The sequence below is a fragment of the Macrotis lagotis genome, chromosome 1, assembly GCF_037893015.1.
Source record: "Macrotis lagotis isolate mMagLag1 chromosome 1, bilby.v1.9.chrom.fasta, whole genome shotgun sequence".
NCBI lineage: Eukaryota > Metazoa > Chordata > Mammalia > Peramelemorphia > Peramelidae > Macrotis > Macrotis lagotis.
This window is the reverse complement of record NC_133658.1, coordinates 208,772-228,709: the sequence shown is the minus strand read 5'-3', so window position 1 is coordinate 228,709 and position 19,938 is coordinate 208,772. Positions and strand designations below refer to the sequence as shown.

General features: G+C 40.0%; 1 long non-coding RNA gene and 1 pseudogene across 1 annotated transcript in view; one reads left to right on the top strand and one right to left on the bottom strand.

Moving 5' to 3' along the window:
* Nucleotides 1-11,113, top strand: part of LOC141493203 (uncharacterized) — a 44,286-nt gene extending 33,173 nt beyond the window's left edge. The window contains exon 7 of the long non-coding RNA XR_012470147.1: nt 7,794-11,113. This is a non-coding gene — a long non-coding RNA (uncharacterized LOC141493203). The remainder of the gene's footprint in view (nt 1-7,793) is intronic.
* Nucleotides 5,961-7,440, bottom strand: LOC141493186 (neuropilin and tolloid-like protein 2 pseudogene; annotated as a pseudogene).
* Nucleotides 11,114-19,938: the final 8,825 nt, after the last annotated feature.

The following is a 19,938-nucleotide window of genomic DNA, read 5'->3' as shown; positions in this document are numbered from 1 at the left end:
TCCTTTTCTTTTCTTTTCTTTCCTTTCCTTTCCTTTTCTTTTTTTGTAGGTTTTTTTGGGTAAGGCAAATGGGGTTAACTCACTTGCTCAAGGCCACACAGCTAGGTAATTAGTAAGTGTCTGAGACTAGATTTGAACCCAGGTACTCCTGACTCCAGGGCTGGTGCTTATCCACTGTGCCACCTAGCTTCCCTTTTCTTTTCTTTTCTTTTCTTTTCTTTTCTTTTCTTTTCTTTTCTTTTCTTTTCTTTTCTTTTCTTTCCTTTCCTTTCCTTTCCTTTCCTTTCCTTTCCTTTCCTTTCCTTTCCTTTCTTTTCTTTTCTTTTTTTTTTTACAAAGCAATGGGGTTAAGAGACTTGCTGAAGATCACCCAGCTAGGTAATTATTAATTATCTGAGGTCAAATTTGAACTCAGGTCCTTCTGACTTCAGGGCCAGTGCTCTATCCAAAGCAACACCTAATCACCCTGCCCAATCCTTTTCCTTTTTTTAAAAAATTTATTTTTTATTCTCATTTTGTACAAATGTTTTTTTTACATTAATAAAATATTCTTGTTTACAAGTAAACAAAATACCCCTCCTCCCCCATGAATATAGATAGACTTGCTTGGGTGAAAAAAGTAAAGGGGAGAGAAAAAAATTAAAATAAAAAAAAATAATAGTAATAATTGTAGGTATGGCTAGGTGGCGCAATGGACGAAGTACCAGCCCTGGAGCTACAAGCACCCCAGTCCACATCCAGCCTCGTAAACCCAACAATCACCCAGCTGTGTGACATGCAAGCCACCCGATCCCCACTGCCCTGCAAAAACAAAAAAAAAAACAAAACAAAACAAAAAAAAAAGACCCAAGATAAAATAAAATAGTAATAATAGTAGGGGTGGCTGGGTGGCAGACAGAGCATTGGCCCTTGAGCCAGGAGCACCTGGGTCCAAATCCGGCCCCAGACACCCAAAGATCACCCTGCTATGTGGCCCCAGGCAGGCCATCCAGCCCCACTTGCCCTGCACCCTCCCCCAAATAATAATAACAAAAAATGTGCTTGAGTCTTTGTTCCAATACCAACAACTCTGTCACGGGTGGATCTCATTCTTTATGATAAGTCCATCACAAAAGTTACTTCCATATTTTTCCACCATTGCCATTGCTGATCGCAACCCCCTCCTTTCTTATTTCTCCACTACCACTCTCTCCTTTCACTCTGACTCTGCTGTAGGGTTGTTGACTGGCTCAGCATACAGATCCCTGGTCCTGGGGCCAAGAAGCCCTGAGCCCCCATACCACCCCTTAAGCCCAGCATCCACCTGGCCCTATGGTCCTGGGCAGGCCTTCCAATCCCAGCCCCTTGCAAGAAGTAAGAAAGAAAATGTGTTATATCTGACCAGTCTCCCCCCATGGTCCATCCTCTCCTCCTTTATTCACATCCCCACCCCTTCCCTCTGCTCCCCCCCTCCTTCTTACTCCAGATGTCTATACCCCATTGAGTATATATGCTGTTTCCTCTCCTAGCCATCTCTGATGAGAGCAAAGGTTCCCTCATCCCCCCTTGCCTCCCCACTTCCATATCATTGCAATAGCTCATTGTAATAAAAAAAATCTTATGTGAAATATCTTGGATTATTCCCCCTCTCCTTTTTCTTTCTCCCATTCCATTTCCCTTTTTTTCTATTGACTCCATTTTTACACCATATTTTATCTTCGAATTCAGCTTTCTCCTGTGCTTCAACTATAAAAGCTCTCTCTACCTGCTCTATTAACTGAGAAGGTTCATATGAGTATTATCAGTGTCATTTTTCTATGCAGGAATACATGCAGTTCATCCTCATTAAGTCCCTCATATTTCCCCCCTCTCCTCCAGTCTCCATGCTTCACCTGAGTCCTGTATCTAAAGATCAAACCTTCTATTCACCTCTGGCCATTCCAAAAGGAACATTTGAAATTCCCCTGGCTCATTGAAAGTCCATCTTTTTCCCTGGAAGAGGACATTCAGCCTTGCTGGGTAGTTCATTCTTGGCTGCATTCTAAGCTCTTCCAATCCTTTTCTGCTCCACTGTTGTCAACTGTGGGTTAGCTCAACTTTCCCTCTAGGTTAACAACAGACTGTTCCTGCTCAGAGAAGCATTCTAATCCCTTAACATTAATTCTTCTAGTAGTCAATTTACCCTGGAGATGCTGTTTTGGTTGAATGTGAATATTTAGCTTGGAGATTATGAGTCTGTAATCAGTCTAGCACTCTGCACCACCCATTACCTTCGTCATTCTCACATCCTGTCTGTCTCTTCTCATTACAATCACATGGCCTATTAGATTCCAATGTTTGCTGAATGGGTGCATCCAGGAAGCTTTATTGCATTTAGGTAAATGGAAGACAGTTTTTGTGATGAGAAGGCCACGAAATGCACACGTCTTCAGTAGTAGGTGATCATTGCTGTTGCTGTTTCCAACTCCATTCCACCCAAGGGCTCCCTACCAAGTCTAGCATGAAAGTCACCCAGAATTATAAGCTTGTCCTCTTTTGGTAAATTGATGATAAAGGTTGCCATGTCTTCACAAAATTGTTTTTTGATCTCATTAAGGTTCATCATGGTGGGAGCATAGACACTGATGATTGCAGAATGGTGTTTTTCTGCAAATGGCAATCACATTGTCATGAGCCCATCCTTCACTTCTTTTGGTAAACCTATAAGCTTATTAACTAGATTGATTTTGATTACAAAACCTACACCAGCCTTCAAGGGACTCTTCATCCCTGTGATCACTCCAGAAAAGTGTATATCCAGTTCCAACTTCTGTAAGCTGAACTTCTTTTGCCAGCCTTGTTTGACTCAGGGCTGCTGTTTGGATGTGATACCTGTTGAGGTCTCTCTTCATTTTTCAGGTCTACTGAATTTTGTATTGCCCACGAGTGTGTACATATTCCATGTGGTGATAGTGAACAGAATCATCTTTACAAAAGTTTTTGTTCATTTTTTTTTGTTTCAAACTCAAGGTGAGTTCTCCATTTGCAGTAGTAAGCAGGCCAAGATTGGGTGAAGCAGATGATCTTTAGGCACTTTTGCTAACCTTTTTTTCATACCAGGACAAGGGCATGTCAGGAGATACTTCAAGAAAACTTCTCAGACAGCCAGAGGCTGCTAAATTCCATTGCTGTTTTAGTCCAGTTAGAAGATGACCTTATGATCTGAACTGCCTGTGTTCGGGAATTCACACCTGCTGTTTTGTCATTTACCTGTCAACACAGGGCTTTGGAATGGGGAAAAAATGGCAAAATTGTATGGGTGATGCCCTTTGAAATGCATAAATTGAATTTAAGTGAGGCTGTTATGGGAAGTTATTGGCCTCAATCTTTCTTCCAGTCATCAACATCCAGCGGCAAGACCAAAGTCAAGATTATTGGTGATGGCTTGAGATATAATATCTAGCCAACGTCAAAGTGCTCCACAGTGCCTGCTTCAACCACCTTCATGGCCACTGGAACAAATTGTTCTCATTTGCCTATTTACTCTGTCCAAAGAAATCTTGATATACTTGGGTAGACATTCCCAAAACTCACTGACAGGTTTGAGGCCCATCAGGTACCTGGATTAGTTCACCTGCTGAAATGGTTTATTGTGGTGTGGTCACTGTATATGTTGTAGCTTCTTGGAATGATAGATGAGAGTTAGATGGATCAGGTGGACACCAAAGATAGAAGAGCAGTCCTCATATCAATGGTTCTGCTCTTCTCTGAGCACCTGTACAACCCCATATTAGGACTAGGAGGGATTTGAAGATTCTTAGAACCTATAAAGGCTGCAGTAATAGGCAACCCTTTTGCCTAGAAGCAGAGGGCAAAAATAGAAATTGAGAGACTCCACCGATCTCCCCTGGAAAGAGATCCCAAAAAAACAACCCCCAGGAATATTATAGCCAAGTTCCGTAACTGCCAAGTCAAAGAGAAAATATTACAAGCAGCCAGAAGGACACAATTGAAATATCATGAAGCTGCAGTCAGGATCACACCAGACTTAGCAGCAAATACATTAGGAACTTGTAGGGCTTGGAATATAATATTCTGGAAGGAAAAATATAATTTCTATTTTGCCCTCTGCTTCAAGGATATCTGGGTATTTTCCTGTAGGGATTCTTTAAAAATGAGGTCACAGCTTTTTTCCTGATCATGACTTTCAGGTATCTCATTAAGTTTAAAATTATCTTTACTGAATTTGTTTTCCAGATCAGCTGTTTTTTCAATGAGATGTTTCACATTTTCTTCTAATTTTTCATTCTTTTGGGGTTGAAGTATTGTGTCTTGACTTCTCTTAAAGTCATCAGCTTCCTTTAGCTCCATTCTACATCTGAGGGATTTGTTTTCCTCACAGTTTTCTTATCTCCTTTTCCACCTGGCCAATACTGCTGTTTAAAGTATTATTCTACTCAATAACTTTTTGAACTGTTTTATCCATTTGACCTATACTGGTTTTTAACATGTTATTTTCTTCAGCATTTTTTTGGATCTCCTTGACTAAGCTGCTGACTTCTTTTTCATGTTTTTTTTTCCTGCATGTCTCTCATTTCTTTTCCCAGTTTTTCTTCTATCTCCCTTACTTGATTTTCAAAATCTCTTTTGAATTCTGTCGTAGCCTGAGACCAACTTCCATTTTTCTTGGAGTTTTTAGATGCAGGAGCTTGTACTTCCTCATCTTCAGATTGAGTATTTTGATCCTTCTTGGGATCATAGACAACATATTTCTTTTTTTTCTTTAATCTTGATTTAATAAAGTTTGTACAGTATCAAATTATATCAAAAGTCTAAAAAAACACAGTGAAATTTTATCATGTTTACAAATTATTTTACATGCCACAAAAAAACCAAAATGCCAAAACTGAAGTTAAAAAAGAAAACTGAAGGTTGTAATCATTTATCAGCTCTAGAAAAATCTGACTGTCTTATGTGAGAAGCCCTGGGTTTATCATATACTACAAGAGAAATCACAATGCAAGGAAGCAAAGATACTTTAAAGAAATGAGGAGCACTAACTTGGAGAATTAAGAACATTGATAAGACTATTAATACCACAAACAGTGAATTAAATAATTTTCCCTTTACCAAAATTAATGGGCTGCCTACTGATGGCCAAACATTGAATGTGACTCAATGTTGGGAACTTCAGATACCTGTTTAATTTCAGAGTTTCTACACATAATTTGCAAAGGCTCATATATCTCAAGGTTCTAAAATATTCTATTATAATAATGTAACAGATAAAATACTTTTAAAAGGCAACAAACCATTTCACCTACTTCTCACAGAAAACACAAGCTAAGGGAAACAGTAATTAAAAGGAAGCAGTTATAGAAATTAGTTCAGAACAAACAGATGGATGCAACATAACTCTGGGTCATAATTGGCACTGAATTACAGTAACTCTAGCTTTAATTTGACAAAATTCAATAACAAATGTCCATATCAAAATATATGCAATGAAATAATCACTTTTATGTAATTGAAATGTTAAAACCATTGACTTGAAAATACTTAAGTGAAAAGAAAAGAAGGAATGTCAAAATATGATGAAAACCTTATTTTTAGACTTATTCAATGCTCAAAACTTTGTTGGTATATTATCTGTAGATTTTAAAACCATGCATATCTTCAGCTATGATGGCAAAACTCAACAGGTAGCTTATAAACCCACTTTTTATAGGACATCAGAACAACCAGTTAAAAAGTGAATTCAGTAATTTAACTGATTATTTATTTAAATGATGCCAAGCAACAGATGATTATTTCTCCCCTCCCACTGAATTTTCTATGTTCACCAACTGATTTGACATTGACTAGGGAGTACAAGGGAATAAAATCACCAACATTATAATAATGACAAATGAAGATGTTTTTGATTTGAAGTGGGAAAGATGTTGACTGCAGAAAAGCTTAAAAAATACATATGTGCAGAGTGTGTGTGTTCTGTGTATACTACATATATACATACTAGATGATTAAAAGTCAATGGACATTGAACCTTGTGCAGAATCCTCTCGTCCTCTCACATAAATTTCACAGGGAATCTCCTCCATCACTAGATCTTCTATGGCCTGTTCAGAACACTCATGTGATTGTTTGAAGGTGTAACTACTTTCTTTGAATGTACTATTGAATGTCTTCATAGGCTGAGGTTGTGCAAAATCATTATGGAAAGGAAGTTCCATGGAACTGAAGTTGGTCCTGCTTTGTTTTACGTTGGAGGGTTGGGATCCACAATGATGATCATGAATGCAACGAGAAGCAGTGGAAGAATGCCGTATTTTCTGGTAGTTTTCCAATTCTTCTGATAAGTCAGCCAAATCTGCAGAAATTTCTTTGTCCCTTAATGAAAACAATTCATAATGAGGAGGATCAAATACTTCCTGGAAGCCAGTTTTGTTAAAAGCAGTTTTGCAAGCCATGACCTTCTTTCGAGGTTGCTTGACTTGAACTAAAATAGAAATAATTAGAAGGACCAAGACAATCCCTGATGTAATGCCAATGATTGTTCCACGTGTTTTGGTAATCTGTTCAAATAGACCTGCTTTTTTCTTCTGATCCACAAATGATGTAAACAGCATTCTGAACCTGCTAAGCCATCTACCTTCATCAGCCCACATTCAAATCACTCCAGTTCCTGTTTGAAGCATTACATCATTGGCTACAGTACTGCAAAATTTGGCCTTCAGGTTTTCAATAGAACTGCTTCCATCATGCACTGCAACAAAGTTTCTCTTGCATTGATTTGAATGTTCCATTTGCTGGCCTAGGAATCTAAGATAAATCTTGGCTTTTGGAGTAGCTTTAATTGTCCACATACAGTCAACTGCTTGTCCAGGTTTTGTTTTGTCTTCCTGTTCTACTTGACTAGAGCGTACTATTCCATCGGCTCCTGAGAGTTCAAATTGGCAATCTGGAATGGGATTTAAAATACCTCCTAGGTAAAGTCTGGATCTGGAATAAAAGAGTATTTTGCTCGAAATCCTAATCCTTCAAGTTCTTCATCAGAACTAAACTTAATCCACATAAATCTGCCTGTTGATCTAATTAATGAAGGACTTTTTACACCACAATAACGAGCTATAAGTGGAGAGAAACCAAATGGCCCATCTCGAATTTCCAAGTGATCAAATCGACATTCAAATGAAGGTTCTGTATAATAATGTTCATCAAAGGTCAGTTCTATTCTTTGACGTGGAGCAGCTTCCAAAATATAGATACACTCCTTGTTTGGTGGGTATGATTCAGGATAATTTGGTGATGCAAAATGACCCCCATTGCTGGTTCGAACCCAAATTCCACACTGGGTAGCTGGAACATGTTTAATTCCAATATTCTGTCCATCTTGGGTCTTCTGGGCCACAGCAATGCCTTCCACTACAAGTACTGTTATTAATAACACTTTGAGGACCAGCAGAGCTTCTCCAGGGCCATGTTCCCGCAGGGTTAGAGCGGGGGTGGGGGAGCGGTGCCTCTCGGCCCAGCCCGGCGGCCGCCCCGCACTTTCCCCATCGGCCGGCCGGAGCCGCCTCCTGCGTCCTCAGGTCCGCGGGCCGGCCATGCCTGAGCTCCGCCGCGGGCTGGGGGGGTCCCGGAGCCCCTCGACTGGCGCCGGCTGGGACTCCGCGGCGTCCAGTCCCATCCACCCGGGAGCCGCTTCCCGGGAGCCGGGGGAGCGGGCAGGACGTCGGGGCGCGGTGGGCTCCCCGGGGCTCTGGCCGGACTGAAGCCGACAACATATTTCTTAACGGTGTTTCTCTTTTTTCTCTGTTTACTTATTTCTCCAGCCTGTGCCCGGTTTTGGGGTGCTTCCTGAGGTTTTGAGTATTGTTGGGACATCCCCCACCCCACAAGGATCTCAGTGTGTGAAGCTCTGACTGCCTTCTTGGTCTGTGAATGACCGCAAGCTCACCCTTCTGCCACAGGGCTGAGGTTAGGGGCCCTGACCTATGGGGGGGCCTAGACTGAATGTGGTCAGAGCCCCAGGGTCCTGTTCCAGGTACAGAGGACAAACCTTGAAAGTCTCCCCTACCTTCAGTGGGCTGAGTGCTCAAGGCTCAGTTGTCTGGATGCTCCTGCTTTCCGGCTCCATGTCTGCTTCTGTTTCCTGGATCTGGGCTACCACCCTGGGCTGATCTCACTGACTGCTGCAACTGCCCCGAGGGCCTAGGCTTTGTGCTCATGCTCGCTCTGGCCGAGGTCCCCTACTGATCCTCCAAGTTGTGCCTGTTGCTTCCCGGGGTGTACATCAGGAAACTGCCCTTGCTGCTGTGAGCCATGGCTCCCAGGCACCCTGGGGCTGCCTCCGGGAGGCTGAAGTTTCTTCACTCTGGCAGGCAGCCACTCTAACTCCATGGAGTGGAGCCTTTCCACTATTTTCCAGGTTAGTTTGGTCTGGAGAATTGCCTCACTGGATCTTTCTGTGGGTTTTGTCTCCTGAAAATTTAGAGTCATAATTTTAAGATTTTTTGAAATATTATGGAGAGAACATTTAGGAGAGGCTCTTTTCCTGTCATCATCTTGGCTCCATGACAGATAATTTTAAAAGAAAAATTAAATAGACAAGTAGTGTGGGAAGCTTTTCACAGTCTGGTGTTGTTTGTCCTTTATTCTTTAAGAATGGTGATGTTGCTAGAAACATCTGAGATTAGATTTGAACTCAGATCTTTTTGACTCCAGGCTCAGCATTTTCCCTGTGAACTTAACTGCCCTTGCTGGACACATGCAGATATGCTTACTAAATGCTTAAGGTAGCTAGGTGGCAAACCACTCCAGCATCTTTGCCAAAAAAAGGCAAAAATGGGTTCATGAGGAGTTAGCCACAACTGAATTACTTCCCAACAACAAAAACAACAAATATTTGAAGAGGTAGAATGACCTCAACAAGAATAGACTATGTCAGATTAACCTGATCTTCTTTTTTGATGGGATTATTAAATCAGGAGATGAAGACAGATAGATGATAGATAGATAGAAAGAAACATATAGATATTTGAACCAAGTTTAATTGAAGATTTGTTTTGTTTGATTATAAAACTAGTATAGCGTGTAGAAGTTGGAATTAGGAAGACCTAAGTTATTGGGGGTAGAGGTGGGAGGAAACATAATGAGCCATTTGGGACACATTAAGTTTAAGATGTCTCTGGGGCATCCAGTTCCAGATGCCTGATAGGCCATGGAGATGTGCAAATAGAGTCAGCAGAGAGAGTAGGGATGGATACATAGATCTGAGAACTATTAGCATAGAGATGGCAAATAAATTCACAGAAACTGAAGAAATCAATAAACAAAGTAGTATAGAGGGAGAAGAGAAAGAGGCTCAAGACAGAGCCCTGTGGAAGACCTGTGGTTAGTGGGATTGACCTGGATGAGTTCCAGCAAAGGGCAGTGATTACTTAGTCTTTGTAATTCTATCTTGAAACCAGGCATCGATTCATGTTAGTCCTTTTTTTTTCTTTTTAGGTTTTTTTGCAAGGCAAATGGGGTTAAGTGGCTTGCCCAAGGCCACACAGCTAGGTAATTATTAAGTGTCTGAGACCAGATTTGAACCCAGATACTCCTGACTCCAAGGCCGGTACTTTATCCACTACGCCACCTAGCCACCCCCAATGTTAGTCTTTTAAAAAATGAGATCCTACACTCAAATATGGTGGCTTTCAGGCAGGCATTTTTAAAGATGCAGACAGTTCTGGTTCAGTGGCTAGTGTTAAACAAGACTGCTATCAACTCTCTGATAGGACAGCAAAGAATGTTCATGCATGTATGTGCCATTTCAACATCTTTCCATATTCACTGGCCTAGACATGTACCCAAATCTCCAATACTTAGTATATAGACCCCTTTCCATTTTCTTGGCTATTTTTGGATCTTATAGTGGTTTCACCAGAGAATACACAGTTTATTGACTTTCTAAACAGAGTTCCACATTGGTTTTGGGGTGACTAATCCAGCTTCACCAACTATGAACAAATATATGTTTTATTACTGTCCTGCCATTTTGGTTGCCTTTGCTAACTGATGGGTGTGAAGGGAAACTTCATGTTTGGTTTAATTCATATTTTCTCTGTTTATTAGTGATTGGAGCACTTTTAAAATATATAAATATATACATATATACATCATAAATAAAACAAATACATAATACATAAATATATAAAATACTGACAGCTTGAATTTCAATCTCTGTTAACTGGAGGATATTCTTTTTTCAATTATAATTTTGACTAGATGACATTTTTGGGATTTTCTCGGTATACCATCATGTCATCTGCAAAGAGTGAGAGTTTTGTCTCCTCCTTCCCTTTTCTAATTCCTTCAACTTCTTTTTCTTCTCTTATTGCAATAAGCATTTCTAATAGGATATTGAATAGAAGTGGTGATAATGGGCATCCTTGTTTCACTCCTGATCTTACTGGGAATGCCTCAAACCTATCTCCATTGCATATAATGCTAGTTGATGGTTTCAGATAGATAGTTTAACACTCTAAGGAACAATCCATTTATTCCTATACTCTTTAGTGATTTTAGTAGGAATGTATTTTGTCAAAAGCTTTTTCAGCATCTACTGATATGCTCATATGATTTCTGATAGGTATGTTATTGATATAATTCAATATATTAACAGTTTTCTTAATATCGAACCAACCTTGCACACCTGGGATAAATTCTACTTGATCATAATGTATTATCCTAGTGGCAACCTGTTGTAGTTGTTTTGCTAAGATTTTATTTAAGATTTTTGCATCTATATTTTTCAGGGAATTAGGTCTATAATTTTCTTTCTCTATTTTAACTCTTCCTGGTTTAGGTATCAGCACCATATTGGTGTCATAGAAAGAGTTAGGCAGAGTTCCTTTTCCCCCTTATTTTTCCAAAGAGTTTAATAGAATTGGAACCAATTATTCCTTAAATGTTTGATAGAATTCACTTGTGAATCCATCTGGCCCTTGAGATTTTTTCTTAGGCACTTCAATAATGGTTTGTTGAATTTCTTTTTCTGAGATAGGGTTATTTAGGTTTTGAATTTCCTCTTCATTTAATCTGGTCAACTTATATTTTTGTAAATATTCATCGATTTCACTTAGATTGTTAAATATATTGTCATAGAGTTGGGCAAAATAATTCTGAATTATTACTTTAATTTCTTCCTCATTGGTGGTGAGTTCACCTTTTTCATTTATGATACTAGCTATTTGGTTTTCTTCTTTCTTTTTTTAAAATCAAATTGCCCAGAGGTTTATTAATTTTTCTTGGTTTTTTCATCAAACCAACTCTTTGGTTTTATTAATTCAAATTTTTCTTGCTTTTGATTTTATTAATTTGTCCTTTAATTTTTAGCATTTCTAATTTGGTATTTAATTGGGGGTATTTAATTTGTTCTTTCTCTACTTTTTTTAGTTGCATATTTAGTTCATTGATTTCTTCTTTCTCTAATTTATTCATGTAAGGATTTAAAGATATAATATATACCCTGAAAGAAATAATTAGCAACTTTAGCAAAGTAGCAGGATATAAAATAAACCCTCATAAATCCTCAACATTGCTATATATGACTAGCAAGATACAGCAGAAAGAAATCCCATTCAAAGTAACCTCAGGGGGCAGCTAGGTGGTATAGTGGATAAAGCACCAGCCTTGGAGTCAGGAGTATCTGGGTTCAAATGTGGTCTCAGACACTTAATAATTACCTAGCTGTGTGGCCTTGGCCAAGCCACTTAACCCAATTTGCCTTGTAAAAACTTTTAAAAAAAGTCACATCAGACAAAATAAACTACCTTGGAGTCTACCTGCTAATGCAGACTCAAAAACTTTTTGAAAACAATTACAAAACACTTTTCACACAAATAAAATCATATTTAAATACCTGGAGAGACATCAACTGTTCATGGATAGGTCGAGCTAATATAATAAAAATGACAATTCTACCAAAACTAAACTACCTGTTTAGTGCCCTACCAATCAAAATTCCAATAAATTACTTTAATGAATTAGAAGCTGTAAGTAAATTTATATGTAGACATAAAAAGTCAAGAATTTCCAGGGATTCAATGAAAAAAAGTGCAAAAGAAGGGGGGCTTAGCTGTACTGATCTATATTATAAAGCATCAGTCAACAAAATTGTCTGGTATTGGCTAAGAAATAGAGAGGTGAATCAGTGGAATAGACTAGGTGCAATATCAGGAAACGATTATAGTACTCTGCTGTTTGATAAACCCAAAGAGTCCAGCTATTGGGATAAAAACTCCCTCTTTGATAAAAACTGCTGGGATAATTGGAAGTTAGTATGGAAGACACTTAGATTAGATCAACCCCTCACATCCTATACCAAGATAAGATCCAAATGGATACAGGATTTAGACATAAAAAAACAATATTATAAGCAAACTATCAGATCTATGGAAAGGGAAGCAGTTTATGACCAAGGAATAGATGGAGAACATCATTAAAATCAAACTAGATAATTTTGATTACTTTAAATTAAAAAAAAGCTTTTGCACAGACAAAACCACTGTAGCCGAGATCAAAAGAAAAGTAGTAAATTGGGAAACAATTTTTGCAACTACTGTTTCTGACAAATGACTCATTTCTCAAATATACAGAGAACTGAGTCAAATTTTCCAAAAAAAAAACCCCAAGCCATTCCCCAACTGACAAATGGTCAAAGGATATGCAAAGGCAATTTACAGATGAGGGAATTAAAGCAATCCATAGTCATATGAAAAATTGCTCCAAATCATTACTTATTAGAGAAATGCAAATTAAAGCATCTCTGAGATATCACCTCACATCTATCAGAGTGGCCAATATGACCAGAAAGGACAATGATCATTGTTGGAAGGGTTGTGGGAAATCTGGGACACTAATACATTGTTGGTAGAACTGTGAACTCATTCAGCCTTTCTGGAGAGCAATTTGGAATTATGTCCAAAGGACAACAAAAATGTGCATACCCTTTGATCCAGCAATACCACTACTGGGTCCATACCCTGAAGAGATTATGAAAAAAAGGAAAAACATCACTTGTACAAAAATATTCATAGCAGCCCTGTTTGTGGTGGTGAAGAATTGGAAATGAAGTGAATGTCCTTCAATTGGGGAATGGTTTAACAAGCTGTGGTATGTGTATGTCATGGAACACTATTGTTCTATTAGATACCAAGAGGGACGGGAATTCAGGGAAGCCTCATGCTGAGCAAGATGAGCAGAACCAGAAAAACATTGTGCACCCTAAAAGTAACATGGAGGTGATGATCAACCCTGATGGACTTGCTCATGCCTTTAGTGCAACAACCAGGGACAATTTTGGGCTATCTGTGATGGAGAATACTATCTGTATCCAGAGAAATAATTGTGGACTTTGAACAAAGACCAAAGACTGTTACCATTAAATTAGGAAAAAAACCCTGTTATCTAATTATGTAATTTTACTATCTGATACTTCATTTTTTTTCCTTAAGGATATGATTTCTCTGTCATCACATTCAACTGAGATGAATGTATAACATAGAAACAATGTAAAGACTAACCAAATGCCTTCTGTGTGTGTGTGTGTGTGGGGGGAACTGTAAAATTCAAATAAAATCAGGGGTGGCTAGGTGGCATAGTGGATAAAGCACTGGCCTTGGAGTCAGGAGTACCTGGGTTCAAATCCGGTTTCAGACACTTAATAATTACCTAGCTGTGTGGCCTTGGGCAAGCCACTTAACCCCATTTGCCTTGCAAAAACCTAAAACAAACAAACAAATAAATAAAATCTTTCTAAAAAAATAATTTTGCCTTGATAATCATTCTAAATCTGGGAGTCATTATTTTGTGATAATTTTGCTTTCACTTGAAGTTCTCCTGTGAGGTAAGGGATGCACACTATCTATAGAGGGGAACTTGTTTTTTAAAATGCTTTTTTAAAAAAAATAATTATTTATTGAAGACAATAGGATTAAGTGACTGGCCCAAGGTCACACAGCTAGGCAATTATTAAACATCTGAGGCTGGATTTGAACTCAGGTCTTCTTGACTCCAGAGCTGGTGCTCTATCCTATGTACCACCTAACTGACCCTAAGGAATTCTTTTTTTTAAGGTTTTTGCAAGGCAATGAGGTTAAGTGGCTTGGCCAAGGCCACACAGCTAGTTACCTAGTTATCAAGTATTTGAGGCTGTATTTGAACTCAGGTACTCTTGACTACAAGACCAGTGCTCTATCCGCTGTGCCACCTAGCCGCCCCAGGAATTCATTTTTAAGAGTTTTGTTATGAAGAACAATTAAGAACTCTGTTGTAGTTGAAGATATAGTGTTAGCAGTCTATCTTGAAAATCGATCCTGAGCAGGTCACATAATAATGATGACAAATAATAGATTGTCCCACATGACTGCTCTTGTAGCCCACAGAGTCACAGAATGGTAGGAGCTAGTGATCGGCTATATGGATAGGGTTGAAGAAGGAAAGAAAGCTTTGGGTCTGTTATGCTGATCTTTGGTAAGTTTATATTCTAGTCATGATGAGTTATAGTTGAATTCAAAGTAATAATGAATGGAGAAAGATGATCTAATGTTGAAACTGTGAATCACCCAGAGCTGATATATGTCAGTATCATGTAGCTCTATGTTTTCCTCCAAAATTTAAAATGTCCCTTTGGTGCCCCTGTGCATGTGCAACAGTATAGTTTGGGGACTGTGATTCTAGGGGCTTTGCTAAGTACAGGAAGACAAATTCCAGAGTAGGAGAGTACCTCTTCTCAAAGAGTTATATTTCCAGAAGGGAGGGACTGCAGCCCTAGGAGAGCTGGCATTTATATCTTCTCTAGAAGGGCATGAAATGACCTTGGCATTTCTTATCAATGTTATGATGACTGTTCTTAGGGCTAGAGATGGAAAGTGTATCCTCCTGGGGGAGGAGTCAGGAGAGAGGAGATGGTTGGCAGGGTGATGGCCAGGGTGGATGGTTGGATGGAAAGTCTGGTATGTTTGGGGGGAGTCTCAGGCTGGTATGTTTACTTTCACTTGCTAGCTTGTCAATCAGTTCTACACTCCAAAATAGAGTAGAGTAAGCCAACCAGGTCCTGGTCTCCTGAAAATAAAAAGAAAAGCTTAATCTAGAAAGGAGGCTTCATTCCATCGAAAAAATGAGAAAAAGTTTTAAAATGAGAATCAAATGAAAAATAATTTCAAAATGAAAACCAGAAGGTATTTTCATTTCCAGAAAACATTTAGTTGAAAGGCAAATTGTCATAATTTAAAAAATCAGAAAGTTAAAATACAAAACCAAAAATCTATTCCAAGGACAATGTCCCATATTTATGTGAGTGTTTAGGTTTGACTAGCTCATGTTGCCACTTCTTCAGAATGCAGTCCCTGGGCAGTCCTGGGGGGTGGGATCACTTCTTATGGGTGCACCTGGGTGAGGCCAACCTTTCAGCAGGCTGAAGTACCCTACCTGGCCACTAGGGTCCCGGGCTGGCTTTGTTTCTGAAGCCCTTTTGTCCGTTCCTTTGGGGAAACAGCTTCTATACATATTGAGTTCTAGTCTAAGAGATTAAATAAGTTGGCCTCTTCCACTTTCTCAGTGGAGAATCACATTTTCAGTTTTTCTTCCCTCTGCAGCTACAGGGTTAGACAAATTCTCCTCCTCCTCCCCCTTCTCCTCCATCCTCTTCCTCACTCCCTTTCTCCTCATCTTTTCCCTCCCTCTTCCTTTCCTTCTTCTCCTCCTCTTTCTATTCCTCCTCCTCCTCCCCTCCCTCCTCCTCCTCCTCCTCTCCCTCCTTCTGTTTCCTCCTCCATTCCTCCTCCTACTCTTCTTTCTCTTCCCTCTCCTCTTCTTGGCACTTTTTGAAATGACTTTTACCTGCCCTCAATGGTAGACCTGGGCACCAAAGGATGTATTGGCCTGGGGTCTCCCATTAGACCTATGAATCAGTAGGGAACTCCAGGGAGAGGAAACCCCTTATATTAGTACAAGGCAACACTTTCTTTGAAATGTGTACAAGCTGTTTCTATCTCCAAATGCCTGCCCAGGACGACATATCCAGGATTTGTCAGAGACTTAAACCTAAGCCTTCTTGGCCTTTATCCACAACACTGACTCTCCCTTGTTTCACCCATCGCATCAATAGGTTTTTTTTTTTTTAGGTTTTTTTCTTTGTAAGACAAGTGGGGTTAAGTAGCTTGCCCAAGGCCACACAGCTAGTTAATTATTAAGTGTCTGAGGCTGGATTTGAACTCAGGTACTCCTGAATCCAGGGCCACCCCATCAATAGGGTTTTAAACAAAAAAGGGTGGAGTGAGAAAACTGCCTGCACATACACACCATGAACAGAAGCTTTGTGAGAGCAGGGAGGGGAGCCACTGAGACACACAGAAGTTCAAAAAAGATCAAACAAATATCCTAACCTTGACTTTCAATGGCTCCATGTAATTGCCCAAAGCTTGGGTCACAAGAAAGAACAGCAGAGGCCCTAAGATGAGGAAACCACTTAGACCTCTGGGGTATCAAGGAGATTTACTATGGAAGAAATCCATAACTAGACCATGGCTTTGGATAGGAATACATTTGTTGTTGATGTTGACAGTGATAGGGTGATGATGCCAGCATACATTTACAAGGTGTTTTAATGTTGGCAAAACACTTTCCAGCTCTTACCTGATTTGATTCTCACAGCAGCCATGTCAGGTCGGTGACATGTTACTCCCATTTTAATTACACCTAATAATAGTAAGCATTTGTAAAGCATTTTTTAAATTTGGAAAAGAGATTTACATATGTTAGCACATTTTTACAAATGAGGAAACTGAAGCTAAGGGAGATTATGACACCACAATGTCTGAGACCGAATTTGAACTCAATCTTTTTGACTTCAAGCCCAGTGCTCCATCAACCAGGCCTCCTCACTGCCCCAGATATTTCTTCTTCTTCTTTTTTTTTTTTTTGGTTTTGTTTTGGCAAGGCATTTGGGGGTATGTGGCTTGCCCAAGGCCACACAGCTAGGTAATTATTAAGTGTCTGAGGCCAGATTTGAACTAAGGTGCTCCTGACTCCAGGGCTGGTGCTCTATCCACTGTGCCATCTAGCTTCCCTTTCCAGATATTTCAAGAGAAACCTTTCAAAAAATGAAAAAATAAGAAAGATAAAACAGAGCCTGGGGAAGCATTGAATATTAAAAAGGAAAATGCATATGGGTGTGTCCACATGAAATAAATCCAATAAAATGTCCAGAAATGAGAGTTGACATGACATGACAGAGACTAGTAGTATGAAGGTCAATAAAGGGGGGACCAGAAAGGTTTTCCTCTTTAGAGTTTATTACAGTCCAACTAGTCAGAAGAGTTTAGGAAACAGACCACAGTCTAGCAAGGCAGTGTCATAGAGCTTCCCCATTTATCTAGATGTTAGTGGAGCTTGTTTGCTTTTTAATTTGCTAGAATGATAATTTTCTCATCCAGAAGAGAACAGTTTTCATTATGAGGAACAAACTAGTTCCTAGAGTGGAAACATAAAACTTAATGTGAAGCAACCACTCTTCCCAGAATTTGTGATAGGAAGATGAAAAGAGCTGGATGTGCATCACCATATTCCTAGATTTGAGGAAGCTGACTTCAAAGGGTTTCACTTTTTATCTCTGACTTTGACTAATGATGCCAACTTGGGAGAGTCAGTAAGGATCTAAAATGGCCTGGGCAGTTTAAAGCCCTAAATTGAATCACATTAGATGAAATTCCACAGGGACCAATGGAAAGTCTTCGTCTTGTGTTGGAAAAAGCTCCTTCATAAGCACAACTTGGGGGAGGCAGAGGTAGAAGATAGTTCTGAAAAATGATCTGGATTTGTTTGGCAAGATGTGGCAACTCCAAGGTGAATAGGATTTTGGAATTTTCTGGAATGAAGGGGAAGGTCCTGTTATGCTGTTCCTCAATCAGATCACATCTGGAGAGCTGGATTCAGTTCTGGGGCCATCATGGAGGAAGGGAATTGGTGAGCTGGAGAGAGGCCAAACACTATCCAGTTAGGATGGGTAGGTGGATTCCTTGATATTATGAAGAATCAGTTGAAGGTCTGGGGATGGCAAGAGAAAGGAAGGGAAGAAACACTGATAGAGAACCAGGCACATGCTAGACAAATAGGCAATCCTTTGACCCTCACAATAACCTGTGAGGTCAATGCATTGTTGCCCTCATTTTACAGTTGAAGAAACTGAGTGAAATAGAGGGCAAGTGACTTTCTTAGTGTCACACAGCTAAGAAGTGAGGCTGGATTTGAACTCGGGTCTTCCTGACTCCAGTCCCAAACCTTTCTACTGTGTTCTTGCATTATGGAGAAGACTAGTTTCAAGTATTTGTAGGTCTGTCTTGAAAGAGGGATCTCATTGGTTCCATCTTGCTCAAAGCATGGGACAATGAGGGGCATTGCAGGGAAACTCCACAAGCATCATGGTTAACACAAGAACCTAATAGGCAACAAATGACAAAAAAAAATTTTTTTTCTTGATCTTTATTGCAAAAATTTGAGGTATTTTGTATAAAAAGAACTATCTCCCCACCAAATGTCAAAACAAAAGGTACAAAAATGAAAACATTCCAGGGGGCAGAAATCATTAAGTAAATCAGTGAAGTTTCAAGAAAAATCTCAAAAATGTAATTTTCCATTTTTAGTAACTAAGAGACTAGGGAGGACCCTGAAAATGTATTTTGTCACTCTAAAGTAGACTCTCCTCATATTTGAAACAAAAAGTATGTTAAAATATCATATCTTTAAGCTTTTACTGGAAGATATGTTATTGAAATGGATACTTTTGGTGTCAAAGGTAAAGATACCAAAAAAAAAATCACACTTTCTCAGGTACATTTTCACTGTGACTTCTTCACCATGACAGTGACCTGAAAATGGAGAGGACAACATTCCCAGGGACTTGCTTCTCCCTCACCAGAGATGTTCAGGCCCTGATTGATGCCCCACTAAGAGGATATATTTTTGAGGGGAGTCCCTGTTGTGTATTGGCTGCTGAGCTGCTTACTGGTTCTTAAGATTAGAAAGACTGGTTGAAATGTTGGAGTGATCTCATACTTGGCCATTGACCTCTCCCCTTCCCATTTCTTCCTCTCCAAAGTCTTCCTCAATGATTGGGCCTGAGACCTTATCAGGTTTCACTTCTCTATGATGATGATGATGGGGAGACAGACTTGGCCATTCTCTAACACTTCTAAGGATGTGGGAAATAAAGCAGCTTTTCATCCAAGTTTCCTTGGTCCTTCAGTGAAAGTTCTCCCTCCCTTACTCAGGGATTCCCTCCTTCTACCTCTCTGCCCCCTTCTCCGGGTAGGGACTTCCTGGCTCATCGTGATGCTTAAAAGACAAGTCCCATTTAAGGATGATGGAGGACTCCGTGATACCAGGACAGAGAGGACTGTGAGCATGGACTGGCCCACTGTTGTGGCCAGCAGCGAAGGGCAGGAAGCTCCCAAGAGACCCTGTTGGATCTGTCTCCCCACTTATTCCACTTTCTCATGGAATGGCCCAGCTAGGGCCACAGGGACTTGGTTCTAATTGGTTGCATGGTGTGGTTACATCTGGGCAGCTTGGGGAATCAGGACCCAAGAGTCCCCAAGCTTCAATAGGAAAAAATCACTTATGTGCACAGTGAAGCCAGAGGCCAGTCAGCCCCTGCCACGTGATCTTCTTCCCCTTCTATCCTTCTGATCCCCAAGCACTGCATTGGGATTACACAGGGACCAATCCAAACGGTCCACTTCCCATCAACGAAGCAGGGCAAGAGTTCAGGTGTTCCTAGACCAGGGTGAAGGGAGAGCTGTTTCTACTGCCGCTTCGCTTGGGTGTAGCAGGTGAAGCAGGTATGGTCTCCCAGCCCTTTCCTCCTTCCTCAATCAGCAACTGGGACCCCTGCCCCCCCACCCTGCACATCACTTTGTTGGACCAGTTGAG